We start from the raw sequence: 21,935 nt of genomic DNA on the forward strand, positions 1-21,935 counted from the left end.
CTAGAGACCTACGGTACACCGCTGCAAGAAGGGGGGCAAGTTCCTTCGCGTACTCTGTGTAAAATTGAACTGGTATCCCATCAGGTCCAGAGGCCTTTCCTCTTTTGAGCGATTTTAATTGTTTCTCTATCCCTCTGTCGTCTATTTCGATATCTACCATTTTGTCATCTGTGCGACAATCTAGAGAAGGAACTACAGTGCAATCTTCCTCTGTGAAACAACTTTGGAAAAAGACATTTAGTATTTCGGCCTTTATTCTGTCATCCTCTGTTTCAGTACCATTTTGGTCACAGAGTGTCTGGACATTTTGTTTTGATCCACCTACCGCTTTGACATAAGACCAAAATTTCTTAGGATTTTCTGCCAAGTCAGTACATAGAACTTTACTTTCGAATTCATTGAACGCCTCTCGCATAGCCCTCCTCACACTACATTTCGCTTCGCGTAATTTTTGTTTGTCTGCAAGGTTTTGGCTATGTTTATGTTTGCTGTGAAGTTCCCTTTGCTTCCGCAGCAGTTTTCTAACTCGGTTGTTGTACCACTGTGGCTCTTTTCCATCTCTTACGATCTTGCTTGGCACATACTCATCTAACGCATAATGTACGACGGTTTTGAACTTTGTCCACTGATCCTCAACACTATCTGTACTTGAGACAAAACTTTTGTGTTGAGCCAACAGGTACTCTGAAATCTGCTTTTTGTCACTTTTTCTAAACAGAAAAATCTTCCTACCCTTTTTAATATTCCTATTTACGGCTGAAATCATCGATGCCGTAACCGCTTTATGATCGCTGATTCCCTGTTCTGCGTTAACTTTTTCAAATAGTTCGGGTCTGTTTGTCACCAGAAGGTCTAATATGTTATCCCCACGAGTCGGTTCTCTGTTTAACTGCTCAAGGTAGTTTTCAGATAAAGCACTTAAAAAAATTTCACAGGATTCTTTGTCCCTGCCACCCGTTATGAACGTTTGAGTCTCCCAGTCTATATCTGGCAAATTAAAATCTCCACCCAGAACTATAACATGGTGGGGAAATCTACTCGAAATATTTTCCAAATTATCCTTCAGGTGCTCAGCCACAACAGCTGTTGAGCCAGGGGGCCTATAGAGACATCCAATTACCATGTCTGAGCCTGCTTTAACCGTGACCTTCACCCAAATCATTTCACATTTCGGATCTCCGTCAATTTCCTTCGATACTATTGCACTTCTTATCGCTATAAACACGCCTCCCCCTTCACTGTTCAGCCTGTCTCTACGGTATACATTCCAATCTGAGTTTAGGATTTCATTACTGTTTACGTCTGGTTTCAGCCAACTTTCTGTCCCTAGTACTATATGGGCATTGTGACCGTTTATTAATGAGAGCAGTTCTGTGACCTTTCTATAGACGCTCCTGCAGTTTACTATTAGCACATTAATATCGTTATTCCCTGTTGCATTTTGCCTACTCCTACCTTGCCGCGTCTCAAGAGGCGTCTTGTCGGGCCTAGGGAGGGGATTCTCTAACCTAAAAAACCCCCATGTGCACTCCACACGTACTCCGCTACCCTTGTAGCCGCTTCCGGCGTGTAGTGCACGCCTGACCTATTCAGGGGGACCCTACATTTCTCCACCCGATAGCGGAGGTCGAGAAATTTGCACCCCAGATCTCCACAGAATCGTCTGAGCCTCTGGTTTAAGCCTTCCACTCGGCTCCAAACCAGAGGACCGCGATCGGTTCTGGGAACGATACTACAAATTGTTAGCTCTGATTCCACCCCGCGAGCGAGGCTTTCCGCCTTCACCAATTCCGCCAACCGCCTGTACGAACTGAGGATGACCTCTGAACCCAGACGGCAGGAGTCATTGGTGCCGACATGAGCAACAATTTGCAGTCGGGTGCACCCAGTGCTCTCTATCGCCGCCGGTAGGGCCTCCTCCACATCTCGGATGAGGCCCCCCGGCAAGCAGACAGAGTGAACACTGGCCTTCTTCCCCGACCTTCCCGCTATTTCCCTAAGGGGCTCCATCACCCGCCTAACGTTGGAGCTCCCAATAACTAATAAACCCCTCCCCCCGTGTGCCTGCTCGGACCTTGCTGAAGGAGCAGCCACATGTCCACTCACAGGCAGAGCGGGCGATGCCACACGGCCAGCCTCCACATTGACCCTCCGCCTCGTGCGCCGCGAATGCCGCTGAACCCACCACTCCCCTTGGGGAGAGGGTGGCCCAACCGCGCCCGGTACCCGCGAAGATGTCTCGACAGCAGGGACAGTGTGTGAAGCATGTAACACCTGGGGTGTACCCTGCGACGCACCAGACTCCCCACTGCCGCTACACTCCGAGGCAGCAGCCTGAAGACGGCTGACCGCGGCCATCAGCACGCTCAGCTGTTCGCGAACAGTGGCCAGCTCCTCCTGCGTCCGTACACAGCAGTCACACATCCTATCCATCCTAAGGAATCAATTTACTGAAGAGAGTTGTTCAACCTTTAACTATACTGCTAATTCACTAAAGGCGGCTGTTTATTCACTAAACTGGGGTTGCTAGCCACTTCTTGTAAAAACAATGAAAATTGCACTACCTGTCTCTGGACTGTATTGAAAACAAACACTAGCACTACTGGCACTATGGTTGACTAAAGGGACTCTCTCTGACTGTGTTAAAAACAAACACGAAATCTATGGAACACTTAATAGCACCAGACAATTAAAGCTTCCTAAAAGCAAATACACACGGAAGAAGAAGTGACAAGTAAGAAAAATACAGTTAATACTTAAATTAAGGTAGCTCGCTGCACAGCAGACGTGAAGCAGACGGCAGTTACGACGACACTGACACTGACTATGGCTGACTAAAGGGACTCTCTCTGACTGTTAAAAACAAACACGAAATCTATGGAACACTATTAATAGCACCAGACAATTAAAGCTTCCTAAAAGCAAATACACACGGAAGAAGAAGTGACAAGTAAGAAAAATACAGTTAATACTTAAGGTAGCTCGCTGCACAGCAGACGTGAAGCAGACGGCAGTTACGACGACACTGACACTGACTATGGCTGACTAAAGGGACTCTCTCTGACTGTGTTAAAAACAAACACGAAATCTATGGAACACTATTAATAGCACCAGACAATTAAAGCTTCCTAAAAGCAAATACACACGGAAGAAGAAGTGACAAGTAAGAAAAATACAGTTAATACTTAAATTAAGGTAGCTCGCTGCACAGCAGACGTGAAGCAGACGGCAGTTACGACGACACTGACACTGACTATGGCTGACTAAAGGGACTCTCTCTGAGCCTGACATACCGGTTTCCTTTTTGCAACCTTGCGAAATGGAAACCACAGTGAAAATCTGATGAAGTTTTGCACAGGTGTGTTGGGCAGTGTCTCTAGTATGCCTGTCAATCGCATTGTGTCGTACTTTTTAGTTCTGAGCACACAGTGAGCGCATAAAGAAACCTAGAACAGTGGTGTCTCCCGGCAAGTACGAGCGCCTGGTGAGAAATTTCGCCTGAAACTATGCTGCCAACATTACATGACTGTCGTGCGTTTTCTTATTCAGGACAATTCTTAGCCGCGTTCTGCAGGGGCAATGAAGATTCTCCTGCATCGAGATCAATAGTAAATGTGTGATTACCCACAATACAACCCCTAATTATCTCCCTCTGAGTTTCATCTCTGCTCACATGAACCGCTGGCTGTGAAGAATACATTTTGGCACAGAGAACGAGCTGTAGGCTAGCGTAGAGAATGGGCGGAAAGCACTGGCGGCTGCCTTGTATAAAGAGGCTATTGGAAAGTGGGTACAACGCTAAGACCAAGGTCTAAGTCGGATCGGCGACTATGGAAATAAGTAGCTGGAAGTTGTAGCTAACTGTTGCAAATAAAACAGTTTTGATTTTCACTGTGGTTTCCATTTCGCGACCTATCGTTCCTTACTTTCCGAATAGCCCTCGTATGTCATGGCACTTAATGTTTCCAGGGACTTGGTACAGGATTTCTAGTCCTATTTACGTGCAATAGTTACATTTATTTATGTTCAGGTCATATATTACTCCCTACACAACAAAAGACTGATTCCACAGAAGTCTTATCGCAATTCACTAATGCCTTCTTACGCACAACTCTCATACCTGTTAACATCATATATCTAAAGAAATACCCCGCAAGCTGCTGTAGAGTGCATGGCGGAAGGTACATCAGATAAATGTTACCGATCTCACACAGTCATCGAGTAAAGACTGATTGTGTATGTAGAATCATACGTACCTGATCTCCCTCAAATTTCACTAGAATACGTTGTGTTTTGTATTTGGTATGTGAAAAGAGTATACCGCCCTACGATCCTAACAGCCACATAATGTAGATCAGCCACAACTAATTAGCAAGCACGATTTTATCAGCAGTAGTGTTTTCGGAAGACCACATCTTTTAGGGATGTTTCACAATTCTCTAAGGCTGCCATATGCTTACTCTCTAGGGTAGTTTCTCATTGGTAGTGTACCAGAACGGGAACATTTTTTCTGCGCAGTGTCATGAGCAGATTATTCATATCAGAGGCCTGTTTGAGTGATTAAAACAGTTTTTTGGAGGCAGAATTGGAATTTCCTTGGCCTACTGGATGATGCCCGCTATTTCATGAATTTGGTCACTTTTACTGTCGGTACACTTGGTTAGTAGCCGGCCATTCACAACCTTCACGATCTAACATTGTTAGAACATGTTTAATTTAATTTCAGTTTCATAAGTATTAACAGGTGTCACATTTGAACGTCAACGTTCCCATCCTGCGCTTTGACAAAGTCTTATATTTTTCGGGTGTCATTTGCACCAGCGCAGCGAATGGGGTGGCGTTGTGCCTAACGCACTAGATTCGCAGCCATCGAGCTCTCAGAGGCGACCGGGTCAGTGGAGGTGGGCGGTGGGCATGTTGGCAGCACTGTATGCCTCCACTGATCCCGCCGCTTCTGCGTCAAGGCAGTGGCCGGCAAGTCGGCGTAGAAGAGGCAAGACATTGGGAATACCGTGCTGCTGCATACACGTGCTAACATTATACCCTCAGGCATAAGGCAAACATGCAGACAGGTAAACACACACACTCAGACACGTACAGGATTGTTTGTGGTACGTGTAAACTCAGAAAGAAAGCCATACTGTGAGAGGTTTCCACAAACGCTACTGTGCGCCCACCGGTGCACTTTGCAGTGTTAGTTACCATAAAGCAGCAATGTGCTCCCGCACTGCTGACATTGAGCACCCAAAAAATAGAGCTATGTTCAATCCCAGGGCCGGCCATCTGGATTTGGCTTTTCCGTAGTTCCTCAGTCTACCCTAGGCGAATGCTGGGATAGTTCCTTCAAAAGGGCGCAACCACTTCCTTGTCCTCCAATAGTAAAAAAGTCAAGCAGAGATCAGTCTTTATTGACTTTAGTAGTCGACGAGACATCAAACACTAAACTTAATTCATTACATACCCCATTGCAGATGATCATTGGGATTACGAAGTGGAAATCTTTTGCGTGCATGGCTGCCCCTGGGCCACGAAGTGAATAACAGCTCTCACTATAGACTAAATGTAGTCCATACAGGAATCCACACTTCAGCACATGATCTGCTGCCCATGTGTAAATAAGCGTCAATGACTTGCTCTTGCCGTATATACTTGGAGATACTAACCAACCTAAAAACACACTACACCTAAGGGCTATAATTATTAGTCTGAAAATGACGGAGATACTAATGTAATGTTGCTCAGGCGACAGCAGCGGATCTGCACTTATATCCGTTGCACTTTGTTTCTAAGTTGTTACCCAGGTTGTCGTACTGGGGCTTACATGATGAGCAAAACTAAAATTTCTTTAAAGTTGTTCTAGTGAGCTGCATTCACAAGCAGAAACATTTTGCTATTTTGTTTCTACTGTTCTCTAGATGCAATTCTATGTGCAAATAGCTGCTTGCCCTCATTGATTCCTCAAATCCTAAGGCTGCTTCATTCTTATAACTGTGTAACTACAACCAGACAAAGTATTTACATAATTACTAAGTGTAAGTTGTAAAGTATACCTTGGTCATTTACGCCATAGTGAGATCGTTTGAGCATTTTATTGCGTTAGTTCAAGTGTTCCCAAATATAGAACACCGCCTCTCTTGTGCAACCGTTTCCAACGTGTTGAAAGTGTGTTGTAGCAACGTTTCTATCTGCTGCTGATCGTCCAGAATACAGACAATTTAGTAAACAACCTGCCCTTCTTGGTGACGTGCTCACACCACTGCATTCTGAAAGGAAGCAAGGAGTTTGACTCCAGCCACAGGCGTGAGTATCCCCTTAATTCTGAAAGTCGCGTTGCTTCCTAAAATTCCCATTACGTATTTCTATTAAGATCAGGACCCGTGAATCCGTCTTGTAAACAGATGGTAAAGTATTGGAATAGTTGTTTATGTTTGTCTTACGCAATCGAAATTAAATAGGGGTTTAGGGGAATTATGAGCCAGCTCTGAAGTCAATAAAGTTCGTTCTTTTCTTGTATTTTGTTTCTTTGATCAGGTGAACGTACGTTCTGATGGTGAAATAAGTAATGAAATTTTAACAAAACTAGTATAAATTAAATAACGCATCCTCAAGGAACTATTTTTACACGGAAGGTGAACACTGCAACAAGCATTTTTACAAAAATGGTTCAAATGGCTCTGAGCACTAAGGGACTTAAATTGTGAGGTCATCAGTCCCCTAGAAATTAGAACTACTTAAACCTAACTAACCTAAGGACATCACACACATCCATGCCCGAGGCAGGAGTCGAACCTGCAACCGTAGCGGTTGCGCGGTTCCAGACTGTGCTCGGCCACTCCAGCCAGCGCATTTTTACACAAAAAGACTACATTCAAACACGACCTTAACATATACTAAATTCCTGTTACGCCTGAAACTACGCAAAAGATGCACAACGCTTCAAAACTTTGTAGAGAAAACGTTCATTGAATTTATAGGACGCTGAATATGATTACGTTTTCTTCTAGATGAATGTTCGGAGACAATAATTGACTAGTTCACTTCAGGAACACGCCGACTACATAATTGTGAATTATGTAGTCGTTAATTTTTTAATTCGTTACTGTGTACCTACGTTTTGATTATTGTGCTCTATCCAAAGTGCATATACGTTGCAATTATCGAGTAACTCTTTTGTAAACATCAAACAGACATCGGTATAATTTTAAGATAATAGACAGCTGTAATCGGAGTAGTTTCGTTTACCTGTTGGAAGCGACGATGGGTAAAATGTGAAACTCGTTTGATAAAGGGCATCTGAGCCCGAATGAAATTAGAACGGCAGACAGCATGAAAGCGGCACAGTTTTGGTGCACGGGTTTTCAGTGTGATTGTCATTCTCACAGAAGCCACGACGGAATACTAATGGGCACGTGTCACAGTTATATGGAAGTTCTTCGATGTTCATGTAGCATAGCTCTTGTGTTACAAATTATATCTTAACCATGTTTTCATTTTTTTAGTATGCAGTGTACAACATAATCCCGCGTTTAGTTTGAAACTAACTGGTTCGAACAAAAGCAACCATAGACCTTGTAATTCATGCAATTCGAAACAATAAGAGATTAAGCAAGTTAAAAGAAGTAACTTAAAGGACTTATCCCGTTGAGAGATTTAAATCTGGATCGATTTCTAAGCTAGATGGCTATTTATTCAGTGCCTGATAGCATGGTGGGCTGTTTGCTGTGTTAGCGAAATTTTCATACATGAAGAGCTGCTTGCAATTTATAGCAGATATCATCTTCAGTAATTGGAAACTGCCCTATGATCGCAGAGAAAAGAGCAAAGGCGAAAAAAAGTTAATTAATTAATAAAAATAAAATAAAATATATGAGATGACAGACACTGGAATTTACATCACAGGAAAGCGAGGACATTGTTTACGAGTTAGGAAGTAATAGCAAATTAGATGAAAAGAATACGAGTTTGAAACCATGTTGTACGAAGTTAGGTTGCTGGAGTTAAATTTAGTATATTGTTACAACATCTCGGCTAGCTTGTAAAGTGAATGCCGTTTTTCTAATTCGGAATGTTGACCGCAAAGCGAACTGGACACTGAATGTCCTGTTATAACTAACAATGTGTCCGCCCCCGGTAGCTGGGTGGTCAGCGCGACAAAATGTCAATCATAAGGGCCCAGGTTCGATTCGAGGCTGGGTCGGAGATTTTCTCCTCTCAGGGTATAGGTATTGGGTTGTCCTAAACATCATCATTGCATTCCCATCGATGCGCAAGTCGCCGAAGTGGCGTCAAATCGAAAGACTTGGTCCCAGCGAACGGTCTACCCGATGAGAGGCCCTAGTCACACGGCATTTCATTTCACTAGCAGGGTAAAAATTCACGTCATACGAGAGCTGTAATACGATCTGTGTCGTTTTGGGAAGAATTGGTTTTAATAATGTAATCAAGTTTGAAGGAGGTATGGTCAATGGTTTGGAGTAAGGCATATGAACTCTGCACATTTGTGTGTCAAATTACGTAGTTGGGCTACAGAAATTCATTCAGTTACATGCAGATAACATTGTCATTACACACGCTGAAAAACAGAATAATTCTATGTTTATAAGCAATGTAATTATGAAGACATCTTTTAGTCAGTATAATGTTAAAAATTACTGTGATGACTTTCTTACGGAAAGCGACGTCATATCTGTTACGTGAAGAAACAAGTGACTCTTTAAATTGAGTTTTAGTGCCAATATCTGTAGATCAGAGACGAACACAAGAGAGATACACGAAATTATTACATAATCGTTTTGAAAATTTTATCTCATGACTATCAAAAACTGCCAACATCTAAATTCTCACAGTTAGATCACAGTTGTGTCAATTTATTCCATTTGAATCGGCTTCAATCAAAATTAGCGTAAATTTCAGTCACTCTAACTTGAAAAGCGTGGTTTTCAACAAAATAATCTTTTTGCCATTTTCGTTGTAATGAGGATGCCCATTATAACGCACTGTGCTGCAAGATATTCTTTAGTTTCATACACATGACACACTTTCTGTCTGAAAAATAATAGATGGAAACTGGAGTACTCAACTCCTTAAAGGAACAGTCTGAAACACGAGTACATTTCTGTAATATATTCATTATGAAAATGTTCAGAAGGAAACAGAGTAAATACAATCAAAGGAGATTTGCAAAGCTAATAGATTCTTATTTTAAAAAGGTTCTCCTTCTAGGCAGGTGCTCGTTCTTGCGTATGTATTTGCTTCCTGTGATATCTGAACTAGCACTGAAATGTGGGATTGCGTCTCCGAAAAAATTGACTTTTGATATATTAAAAATATTAACTTTTAAATTCTGGTGATTTTCGACGAATTGGTTACGAGAACTATGATCAAGAAATGGAACTGTCGGAAGAGCTGTATTCGTCAGTAAACGTCGACAAAATTACTTGCCAGAGAGCTAAAATGTTATGTAAGACACAAGAAAGAACTATGATATTCTGAAGCCATTGTATTAGCTGTAAAATAGGACAAGGAGTAAGGTTATGACCAGAGTATGTCCTGCACATGCAAGGCCATTGTGATTAAAAGAACAAACAATGCAGACGAATGCGGAAATTCTTGCACATTCAACAACCAAAGCAGACGAATGCGGAAACAATTGCAGATTCAATCTAACGTTCACTGTTTGAGTTATGTAACTATCAGTTTTGCGGAAACTGCAACCAGCAACCTCAGGTACTACGTGAAGGGGAACGGTATAGTATGTTTTTAGAATAGTCACAAAAATAATTTTACCGTGGTCGTTTGCCCAAGTACAATTGAATGACAGAGCGACTGAGTGCCACGAACGTTCACGGGTAAATAAACTGCGATCCACATAGGCTCGCGATTCTGAGCTGATCTCAAAGGAGGCCTAAAATGGGATATTTGTCTGAAGAGATCATAAGCAGATGAAAAAGTGGAGAAAAGGTACGTTATCACACCATCGTCCTGAAATCAGCACTCCACACATCCTCGGCCGTTCACCGACATTAACTACCTGACTGACACTTTGCCCTCGCCAGTGCGCTACAACAAATAGAACCTCGGGCATCTGAATCAGCTTAGCGCTACTCCCTCAAATGTTTACATAAATTTTGCAAATTGTTTTTTTCTTCACCCTAAACATTCCCCTAGTTACGTTACAATCAGATATCAAAGAAAAACAACTCTATTTTTCATCACACATCACTGGAAAAATATAGAAAACTATTGCTTCCGCAGACATCTCATAGAATTAGTTCGTTTTAAATGCTTCATACGTGGGGCTTGAATGAATATTGGCACACATGCTAAGATGATTCCAAGCAAAGTTTACAATAAATTAAGAAAGAAAAGAACTGAAACATAGCTAATGGGAATTTACTGTGTTCTTACAAGCTGACCAAATGGTTTATGTGGTGTCACCGCCAGACACCACACTTGCTAGGTGGTAGCCTTTAAATCGGCCGCGGTCCATTAGTATACGTCGGACCCGCGTGTCGCCACTATCAGTGATTGCAGACCGAGCGCCGCCACACCGCAGGTCTAGAGAGACTTCCTAGCACTCGCCCCGCTCATGGCTAGCGATGGTTCACTGACAAAATACGCTCTCATTTGCCGAGACGATAATTAGCATAGCCTTCAGCTACGTCATTTGCTACGACCTAGCAAGGCGCCATTACCAGTTACTATTGATGCTGTAAAACATGTACCATCAAGAGCGATGTTCACCATTTATGGATTAAAGTTAAGTATTCCACAGCTACGTCCTTTTTTGCTAGTCTAATTTCCTTGACCTGTTCCAGATCTCACGCCAGCCTGAGTGAGCTAAGACGCGTGCCTTTCGGCTTCCTCTCATAGTGGGTTGGCTCTCTTGCCAATCCACAACAGTTTAAATGTCGGATTCTTATTCTGGGGTGGATTACCTCGAATTGTACTTCCGGCCACCCTGACAACAATTTTTCTTAGTTTTGCTATTGGTGAATCCATAGCCGGTTCGTGTACAATGAAAACTGGCAAAAGGTTTGCTCATCTCTGCGGAAAACTGTGGAATGTTCTCGGTAGTCATAATGGCACTGACACACATCCAGAAGTGGATCTGTGGTGTGTTCTGGCTGTTTTCACATAACGAACAATTCTGCACTTCTTCACTTCCTCTCCAATGGCTCGTTACAAAGTAAGCTATTGGTTTGGTTAACCGACTAATATTTGAGAGATCTGAAATGAGTGTTATTTGTATGCCAGTAAAGTGCGTGCGATAAGATTTGAGTAAGTCACTCCGTCAGATTAAGTAATCCTGACGCGCCTACGAATAGGACACAGTCCACAAAGTCATGGCTTCATACTCCAGCGAGAAGATCTCCCAGCATGTGATTCTTGTTGTGTACAAAGTACCATAATCTTGGTTTAACAGCATGTCATTCTGGACGTAGGGTAGCGGTAAACTAATTGGGAATCTGCCCTCTGTTTTAGAAGAAAGTTACATACCTTCTAGAAGTCGAATCGTCTGTACCCCTGTGCAACTTCGCGGAGAGGCTGGCTAGCCCTAGGTTTACGTAGTGAGAGTGTATCGTCTGGCATTGTCAGTGTAAGTGATTAAGTGGAATGTCGCTGTACAGCATGACGTGTCGAGTGAAGTTCTTCAAAGGTTGTTAGCTGAAGTCACACTTGGCCTACATGGGCATAGCTACAGAAAAGTCAGAGGCGGGTAAAGATATCGACCGAAATGGTGAGTGATGATTTTCACGGTGTGGCGCCTAAATATCCAATCTTCTGGCGCAGACAGTGTTTCTAACATGTGAAACAGGGTGAGTTATTGTACTTTTTGCGGACTGATAAGGGTAAACTGACATTGCGTAACGCTAGCATTTACCGTATCCCTTGCATTTGTGGAATGTCATACATCTGTAAGACCATCACGATCTACAAGGACTAAGTTATAAAGGACATACGAGCAATCCCTGCGATTGCAGAACGTTGCCTTGGTAATGCCCATCTTATGGGATACAACAATAGGCACAGACGAAAAAGAAATCACAAAACCAACAAACTAATTAGCGTAGTGTAATGAAATGGTGGTAAAACATTTGTTTAGGTAACATACGAGGTTTGGGACTTTAATAGTGGCAACTATTTATTTAAAGCTCGTACAAAATAGATAAGTGTTTCAAAGTTTCACTGACGTTCAAAGCAGTCACCAGCATTGTGTATAACCCGCTGCTAGCGATGTGGAAGTCGTAGGATACTCTTAGCAGTGCCAGATGTGTTGACAGTTCGAGCGGCGCTGTCTATTGCCCGACGAATTTGTAGCAGTTCTGAATCAAATGGCGTGAAGGGTTTCCTTCAGGTTAGACAATCGAGTTGAACTCACGAGGTCTTAAGTCAGGGGAGTGCAGTAGTTAGTATAGCACTTAGCAGCCAAATCAGTCAAACAGATCAGTAACAGATTGCACTGTACGTACTTGAACATTGCCCTGCAAAATGATGGTCAGGTCCTGCAAATAGTGTCGTCACGTCTGTCTCTATGCTGTGTATGTGTGTGCTGGAACACAACCTACGACCAGCTTAGAGACAGAAGTGATGAAACTTTCTGCAGGACACGACCATCAGTTTTCAGGACACTGCTCAAGCACGTACAGTGCAAGCTGTTACTGATATGTTTGACCTCTGGGGCTGCTAAGTGCTATACCACCTACTGCACACCCCTAACTTCACGGCATTCCCTTCAGAAGTGCTACAAATTCGTCGGGCAATAGACCGCGCTGCTCGATCTGTCAACACAACTGGTACTGCTAAGAGTATCCTACGACTTCCACATCGCTAGTAGTGGGTTATACACAATGCTGGTGACTACTTTGAAGGTCAGTAAAACTCTGAAACACGTATCAATTTTGTACTAGCTGTAAATAAATAGTTGCCATTATTAAAGTTCCTACCCTCGTATTTAAGTGATTAACATTGGAAGATCACAAGTAAATGTAAGTGCGACATAAACCAATGCAAATGCGAAACACTAGTATATTAATAAGCAGTGTAACAGCCACAAACTTGAATGCAAAGTGAATGCATTGTGTTGAACAGGTGCCCGATGTCGGTTTCTGCGATGGAGTTCCATGGCTGTTGCACTTGGCCGGTTAGTCCAGGAACGGTTAATGCTGTGTGTGATTGACGCTGGAGTTGTCATCCGATGATATCCCGTATGTGCTCGATTTCAGGGAGATTAATTGATTGAGTACGCCGAGGCGTTTCGACACTCAGTAGAGCATGTGCAGTTCTAATAGTGGTGTGAGGGCGAGCATTATACAGTTAGAAAACACCCCCCTTGTTCACGAATGTCAGCACAACAAGTTAAATCACCAGATTGACGTACAGTTTTTCAGTCAGTGTGCGTGTGGAATAAGCACGAGAGTGTTCCTGCTGCCATGCGAAATCCTATGCTACACCATAACTCCAGGTGTATGTCCAATGAGCCTCCCACGCAGAGAGGATGGCTGCAGGCCCTCAACTGGACTCCGCCTAACCAACACACGGCCGTCATATACACCTACGTAGAACCAACTTTCATGAAAGAACACAACAGATCTCCACCCTCCACTCCAATGACCTCCTGAGCTCTCGCTTGACACCACTGACGTCGTAAATGTTGTGGCTTGGGGTCAGTGGAATGCAGGCTGCAAGGAGTCTGGTTCGGAACTGTCCTTTTCGTAAGCGATATGTAACAGTTCATTGTCTCAATGTGGTGCCAACTACTGCTCAAACGGCTGCTGCACATGCAGTACGATGTGGCAGTGGCATACGCAGAACATGTCGGTCTTCCCCCACAGTCGTACCACTAGGCCGACCGGACCACGGTCTTCCAGAGACCGTAAATTCTCGTGACTACCGCTCCCGGCTACCTTGTACAGTGGCTACTGTCCTGCCAAGTCTTCCGGCATTATCGCAGAGGAGACACCCAGCTTTTCGTAACCGAATCACACAACCTCGTTCAAATTCAAGCGAGGTGGTGATGATGGTGTCTTTATCGCCTTAAAGGCATTCGTGAATAACATCATCTCACCAGTCCAGTCTCAAAGCTAACTAACTCTCACTGCCGTTGCAGCGTATATTTAAAGCAAACCTGATTTGCATCCCAAAATTTGAGTGGACATCACCTTTCAGATGTAAAATCACACGCACCAACTTTCGTTTATATCGCACAGTTACTTCTTGGTATTACGACTTCCACTTACTAGGATAGTGTTTTTAAGGAAACTCTTCAGATAAAATTGACAAATGACCATATAAACAGAGATAGACATTTTCTCTTAACTTACCCATGGAATCCTCATCCCATCCTGGTAAAACAGCACACGGACAGCGTAAGCGCTATTTCCTCGCAGGATGTTAATTGAAATTTCACTGTCGATAACGTCTGACATTTATTGCGTGGTGCTGCTACTTGTTTACAGTATGTGTTGTCTTTGCCATGCACCGTGTCTCGTTTGCGGTAGAAGTGGCCCTTATCCCATCCCTCCGTCCGTTGAGGATGTAACTCGTACGCACAGCGATCTCTCATTTAATTTGTACACTAAAAATGACACAGTGCTCACCTGCAAAAATTATTAAATTTCGAATGCATGTAGGTACCAAAAGCTACTGTCAACACGCAGACCTTAAAACGTACTAGAAGACGGAACCTTTGGCACGGGTAAAATATTCATGCTGTAAAAAAAAAAAAAAAAAAAAAAAACTGCTGTCCCGTAATAGTTACTTTTGTTACGTATGCTGGTGCAGCGAGATACACAGCAAGGGTCCTGTCAAGTTCGTGAAATAGGAAACTGGTAGAACTGACTCTGTGAATGCGGCAGACGTGGTATAATACGCCTCATTAAAATGTTCATAGAAGAGTACGTTCTCGGAGAAGTAATTTGCTGAAGCTTATCCACTAATAAGTATAAACCTGTAACATTACCGCGAACCGAATGCGTCACAACCGTACGTATGTAGTATGCAATACGGAAGTTAATGTCACTGTGCAGTGTCCAAGGACTTGTGCGTCTAGTAAGGAGTCACATCAAGCAATTTGTAATTGAGGAACACAGGGGCTTTGGACAGGTATGTGGCAAAGAGCATTTGATTGCTTCCTCAGAGTCTTTTGCGGCAGTAAGTCTGATTAAAATCTTCTCGGTTTTCAAGGCGCGGGACATGTTATAGACGGTTCGAGCTTTCGATAGCTGTCTCCGCCATCGTCATCAGGAAAGAAACAAAATAAAGTGACTAAGTGAAGTAGCACGGAGTTCCACTTAAATAGGCACTTTACCAGCGTGTGGAACCTTCCATAGAGACTCGCAGTGCAGTAATGCTTATAGGGACGCAGGAGCACCAGATTCAAAGATAGCTTCAGCTCCTCAACCACGTGAATATCACTTGTGGCGTGCGTCACAGCAGGTGACACTACAGGTCATACGTGTGCCAGCAGCGGTCTCCAATTGGAAGATCGTTACTATTTCAGACGAGTTTTGCAATTCTTAACTGCTCGTTCAGATAGAGGCAAGTATTCGTCATCGTACGACAAAGGTATCTTTTCAATGACACACTGATTTTCTGTGGGCCCTGTGCGGGGCCGAGCATTCGCGTTGTATGGCGGGCCAGGCGACTAGTGTGACGTCACAAGTTCGTAGCGGGTTCTGTACTTCTTGTGGGCCCTGGCGCCACAGCGGGCCAGAGCTACTCTAAGCCGCCCAAAACGAGTACCAACGCACTTGCCAATCCCGTCCTCTTTTGTAAGGATCAAAATGGTGCTCTGCGCCTATTTAAGCGGAACACAATGCCAATCCCGGCGGTCAGAAGTTTTTCCCTCCTGATGACGATGGCGGACACAACTGTCAGAAACTCTGTTGTTTCGTTCTAAGTGCAGTACATTGAAAAGAAATAATATTTTATTGGGGGATACAATGAGTCAACGCGCCATCACCAGGGCTTCAGATAAACAGCACAGTAGTTATCTATAATTGCGCTCACAGCCTGTGAACTGAGGGCAGGAGACGTCACTTGATAAAATAACTGAGTTCCAGTAAATGGAAGATACGGGTTCGTCAAAACGTGAGTCATAGATGATGGGAAGTCAATCTCCCGTAGCTCGATATCACAGCCCAGTGAAATCCCTTCTGAGCCCACTCAGACCGAGCGAAAAACCAAGGAAGCACAAGTTATACACTGAAAAATACGTGCAAAAGAATCAGACTCTCCAGTCCCAACACTAGAGTATCGCAACTGTGCCTTCTAGAACAAAACAAGATGAGAAGTAAACAGTGAGGCGACAACAAAATAAGGAAATCGGAAACTGCAGCTGTAACCCAAGTGTCCAGATTATCACATTCGGTCAGTATAAAACAAGGAATATAAAACAGACAACATGAAAGCTTGAAACTTCTTGGCAGATTGAAACTGTGTTCCGGGCCAAGACTGGAACTTTGGTCCTCTGCATTTCACTGGGAAGCACTCTATCGACCGAGCTACCCAGAGACCTGCCCTCACGGCTTTACTAATGCCACACCTCATTTCTGGGAGCATATTCTTAAGCACACGACTGCAAGTTGTTAGCTCAGAAATCAAGGAGATAGCAATGTCATATTAAAAACATGCACTCATCTATACCATAAACACTGTTTTAAAAGCATCGTCTTTGTTATTAAAATAGCAGAGTGTAAAAATTCCATTTCGGTGGTACGTACTAGTAAGCGGTGGTTACTCGACAAATATCGAGCATATCTCGGTATGAGGGCTTTGTGAACACTGAATGTGAGCTGGGAAGAGCCTGGTGGTTTAAACAAACCATGCCCTGAATCCCCAAAGCTGTGTTGTCAAACAGAAGAGGCATAGCAGTGCAGGTATTCAACAGAACAATTGTAAACAAATATGCACCTCGGACACCGTTAACGAATGTCGCTGCTGCAGTTCTATTGCAAAAAAATTGTGGTACTCTTTTAGCACTGTAAGTTGCTCAGGGACTATAATGGTGCCATAATTAGCGTCTTGTCTAATCGCTTAAGGTAAATATCCAGACCGTTGCTTTGGTAAGAACAAGGTTGATTAATATTCCCGATATCGTTCCAGTGGGGAGCTAGTGAACCATCTCTAATGGCCTCTTTGTCGGTATGACGTTTCACATTCCTTTTATGTCCGTCACACTTGTTCATAGTGAACTGCGTCCCTCATCACTTAGCTATGACTGGGTAAGCCCCAATATACGTTTCATTCACTTCGTCTTTCGCTCACTTTTTGTCCAATAAATTCTCAACACTCTTTGTGAACTCTGGCTGACACATGCTTCCAATTCCTTCTTATCTAATTTCTCTATGGTCCACGCTATAACTCCACGAAATGATCTGCTGCAAAGCTAATTTTCAAGAATATCTTACGACGTCCAAGCCCATATTTAAAATTAGTAGGCTTCTATTAATGAATTAATCTTCCTTTCCCCGCTGGGACACACACATACGTCATCCATGCTTGAACGATTTTTTGTATTCTTTGCTCCTATATTTTTCTGTTTCGATGTAAAGTACGCCATGGTTCTCGTTTCTGTTATTCCTCATCTCCTTCAACGTAGCTATGCTCATCCTTTAGTTGTAGTCTGTGTCGACTACGTTATTAACCACATTCACTAAAATTTCTATCTCACCCTTCATTCATCTGGACGAAATATGCTTACCGCGAACGTAGCTTTTTTACACCTGGAACATTCTTTTACTTTATTGTTTCATCCTTATTTGTGTAAATGCGGAAAAAAACTACAGAGATAAGCTACCACCCAGGCTTACGCACTTGACATCACGACCTTGCCTTCCTTTACTTTCCTCTTTCATTATATGTGTAGATATTGTAAATTTGTTGCTCGTCTCCGTAATCACAATCGTCCCACAAGTTTTAACACTTACTTTCCACCTCACAATTTGAAATGTATCTCTAGACCGCCATCAAACGCTGAGAAGGTATTCTAAATTTTCTTCATTTTTTTCCGTTATTAAACGCAAATTCAGAGTAGAGTCTCTGGTAAATTTCCCATTCCTGTAATCAATCTGACATCCTGTAATTTGTTTTCAATTTTTCTACGTATTCTTCAGTTTTTCTGGTCGTTGCAGTTGTGACCAACAGACTGAATACTTTTTCGATGGAGCTCTCCACGCTCCCGTATCCTGTGCAAGTGTCTTCATCTCACAGTAACTACTGCAACTCACATCTTTTGGAACCAGTTTATTGTAAACAAACCTCGTACTCTTTGTGCAGTTTCTACCGGTACACATACCTCCATTACCATTTCCACTTGATCAAGCAACAATTTTCACGTTCATATCATAAAACTTCTCAGCAGCTGCTACAGCAATAGTTCGCTGTGTGCTGTCTTACTTGACCTGTGCCATGTGATACTCTGACTGCATTACAAATATGGTTTATCTTTCGCTATCTGTTTGCTACGTTACCTGTAGTGAACATCGGCGTTGTTCTTCACTGTATAGGTTCTCTACGTACTTTTCGAATATGTGCAACAACAACAAGAACTACTATTGCAACATCAACAAAAACAATGATAATAACTATTAAAACGCACCAAAACACACATAAAACAAATAAATAAAACACGATGGGTCAATACGTTTAAAATTCTTGCAGACGCTTTACAGCAGAATGGACTAGAAATACTTAAAGTAGACGTAAGAATTGGTAAAATGGAAAGATAATGTGGTATAACTAAAATTATTAAAAACGGGAAATGCATTTCTAAACATACCAGTACAAAACTCTGACACAGTGATAAAGACCGAAACGTTTATATGCATGTAAATGCTTAGATATTAAGTACGTGCTGAACGGAATAGAGAACTAGAAAATGAGAGGAGTCACAGCGTCTCCAAAAATATACAAAAATACCGAAGTAATGTCAAAGTAAATATTAATCTCCTTAGGAAACTGCTAGCTAAGAAATGAAACAGAGATATCATAAAAATATTACTGTATTTATGAAAAATGGTGGAATACATGAAAAATAGCAAAAAGTTAACGTTACCAATAAATCAGAAATGACGGGAAGATACAACTTTAAAAATAAAATACTAAGTGTAGGTGGCTTACAAATTAAAAAAAAATTTACAATGTTTCATGGAAAGAGACAAAGAAAAGAGAACAAGATGGGAAAACGAAAAATTATTGAAACGATAAAAAGCAACTGCGAAAGAAGAGACACATAAATCGTTACGTGTTCCCAGTCGATCAGTATGGATATAAAAAGTTACAGTAATAATAATAACAATAATAGGGACAGTCATGACATAAGGCTATCGTCATTGCTCTCTGGCCGAAGCTCGCAAGGGCCTGAACAATAATTTAAAATTTACTTAACAGAGAATGTGATGTTTGATTATTATCCAAGAATTCGTCAGCGTAGTTTCTCCGTTAAGAAAAAAATCATTCGTGATGTATCACTTCTGTAACAGTGCGTATTTGTGTTGACTCTAAATAAATGGTTGTTGTGGAAAATCATGGATATGTGTGCACTGAACCTTAATGAAATAGCATCCTGTATTAACGCTTCAGCACCCGCAATTAATTTTACTGTGAGCGTAAAACCGTTTTTGATTCCAGTTACAGCTGTCGGTAAGTTTCGCCAAAGACATAAAGGTTGACGTAAAAAGTTTTTATGTTCCGGTTGTAATTGACGGTACTGAGACAGCTTCCATAAAACACAGCCCGCCCCCATAGTCGCCTCTAGTTCCACCGCGACGTTTAATTTCCGCTTTATTCGTTGTCCGACCAGTACTACCAACACTTGCACATACACGAGCCATTTACGAAACTGTCGCTATGGAAATGCGTACTACCGTTTGCTATCCGACGCTTCAGTACTGTATCGATGGCGTGTAGAGGACCTCTGCAATACGTCCGTGTATGAATATAACGTTTACGACGGTTTTTGTGTCGGGATTCCGTTAACATTACAAATCAACATCATAGCAATGACCCAAATTGACCAACGATGTCCGAAGCTTTACGCTTCACTTTCGCTGGAATTGCAGCTATTTTTTCGCAAAAATGTACCGAGAAAAGTCGCCCAGAACAGAAACATCTCTACTCTCATTTGGGAGGAGTATTTGCTTTCTGCGTTATTGTCTTACTTGTATCAAAGCGTTTAATGATATGTTTCCTGTGACAGACGTGGTCACCAATTTCTCCAGGACTTAGTCTACAATGACATCGTTGTTTTGGGATACAGACTGAGGAATTTCTTTCCCTTAGGTTATGTTTGTAGTGCCTATTTCCTCGAGCGTAGTGACTCAAATCCGCGGAGGCATAGTAAGGGTAGATAGCGCTATGGACTTTAGGCTGCACGTAGCTTTGAAACCAACATCACCATGTTATTACTGTCCCAAAACTTTAGCAGACTACTGTTTACGATTGCTTCTTTATCTCTGTCGTGTTCACGGAACAACTATTTTAAATAGAAAGTGTTACAGTGCTTTCGTAAACAGCGGCATCAGGAAGGCATTTTCGGACGTTTCGTTGCACTTAAATGCATATGGGATCCAGCAATATGACTGTTTCGTCTCGTTGATGTAGCCTTCTTCTTGTTATACGTTTCGATTTACCAAGAAGTATGCGACGTGAACTGGGCGCTGATGACTATGGTGTTTAGCGCCCGTAAACTTCAAACACACACACACGCGACGTGAAAAGGCTGCTTTCGTACTGCAGCATTTTCCTTAATGCTGACTGACGAAACTGATCTCCAGTCCATCTGCCATTTCCGAAACTGATGGTAACATATTTTTCCATGTTTGATCGGTTTCCAATTCTTCCTTCTGACAGTAGTGAGCCAGAGACATTATCGAGTTGGACTGATGAGAAATCTATAGTCAAATGACAGAAATAAAACCACTATCTTAAAAGTAATCAGTGTAACTAGAATTCACGCGTATAAAAGAAAATATTGCTTGAACAAATCCATTTACGAATGAAATGTGATTCCTTAACACTTCAGACTGTAATCAGAACTATTAGCAAACCCGTAAATGACGCAAGCTGCAATTTTTTATTAAAACAATTCCACTGGAAGCCAACGTTTGGCGCAACTAACGTGACGGGTGCCGGTTTCAAGTTTGTGACGTAATGATAACTTCCCTTATTATACCTCCATGCTAATACCTCCGCTCTCTTCCTTGTCGGTAGAATGTATATTACTGCAAGGAGATTCCGCCAAAGAAATTAGACTTCTTCTACGTTTTTTTTTTACCATCGTCGTTTACACTTTCGGCAAGCGGGAGTCGCTTGTGAAGTCTGAAAACGAACTGTCAGTTGTAACTGCCACATCCACATCATCCCCACGCTTCCCTGTCTTCCGGAATTTTGATCTAAATTCCTGATGCAGCAACTTGTTGTTATTATAGATTTCAAATTTCGTGCTCTACAATGCCAGTTTTCTTGCCATGGTTTGCAATTTTAATGAAAAAAAATATTAGTGCGTACTTTCCTTTACTTACGATATAAACAACTCATGTACTAATACTCACAGACATGTTTCATAGCGGTTTCTTTCCGGTACATACTACCGCATGTGTCATTGCAAAATGGGGATATTTATAATAAGGTTTATGCTGAAACACAAAATGTGTGACCGGAGTTTGAAACTGTGCTTCGTTTGGTAATATGCGTTAGTGGTCCAGATTTCAGTAGCTTTCGAATCGCAGATGTCTTTCTTCCGTCAGCTAAAAGTCGAAAGTAGTTCATTCCCTCTGTGTATTCAACGTGACTTGACTATTTTTAGCGTGTTTACCATAAAAGCACTAATTACTCGAGGGAGCACGACGGCGGATGTCGTGAAACTGCATGTTAGTGAATCAGTCCAGGGAAGAGAATTAATCTTTCTCCTTGCTCTGGAGAGAGGGCTACTG

General features: G+C 42.3%; 1 protein-coding gene across 1 annotated transcript in view; it reads left to right on the plus strand.

The window, feature by feature from the left end:
* Window positions 1–21,935, plus strand: part of LOC126188807 (zwei Ig domain protein zig-8-like) — a 475,470-nt gene that overhangs the window by 43,059 nt on the left and 410,476 nt on the right. The window lies entirely within an intron of this gene.

This window comes from Schistocerca cancellata, chromosome 5 (genome assembly GCF_023864275.1).
Source record: "Schistocerca cancellata isolate TAMUIC-IGC-003103 chromosome 5, iqSchCanc2.1, whole genome shotgun sequence".
Lineage (NCBI taxonomy): Eukaryota > Metazoa > Arthropoda > Insecta > Orthoptera > Acrididae > Schistocerca > Schistocerca cancellata.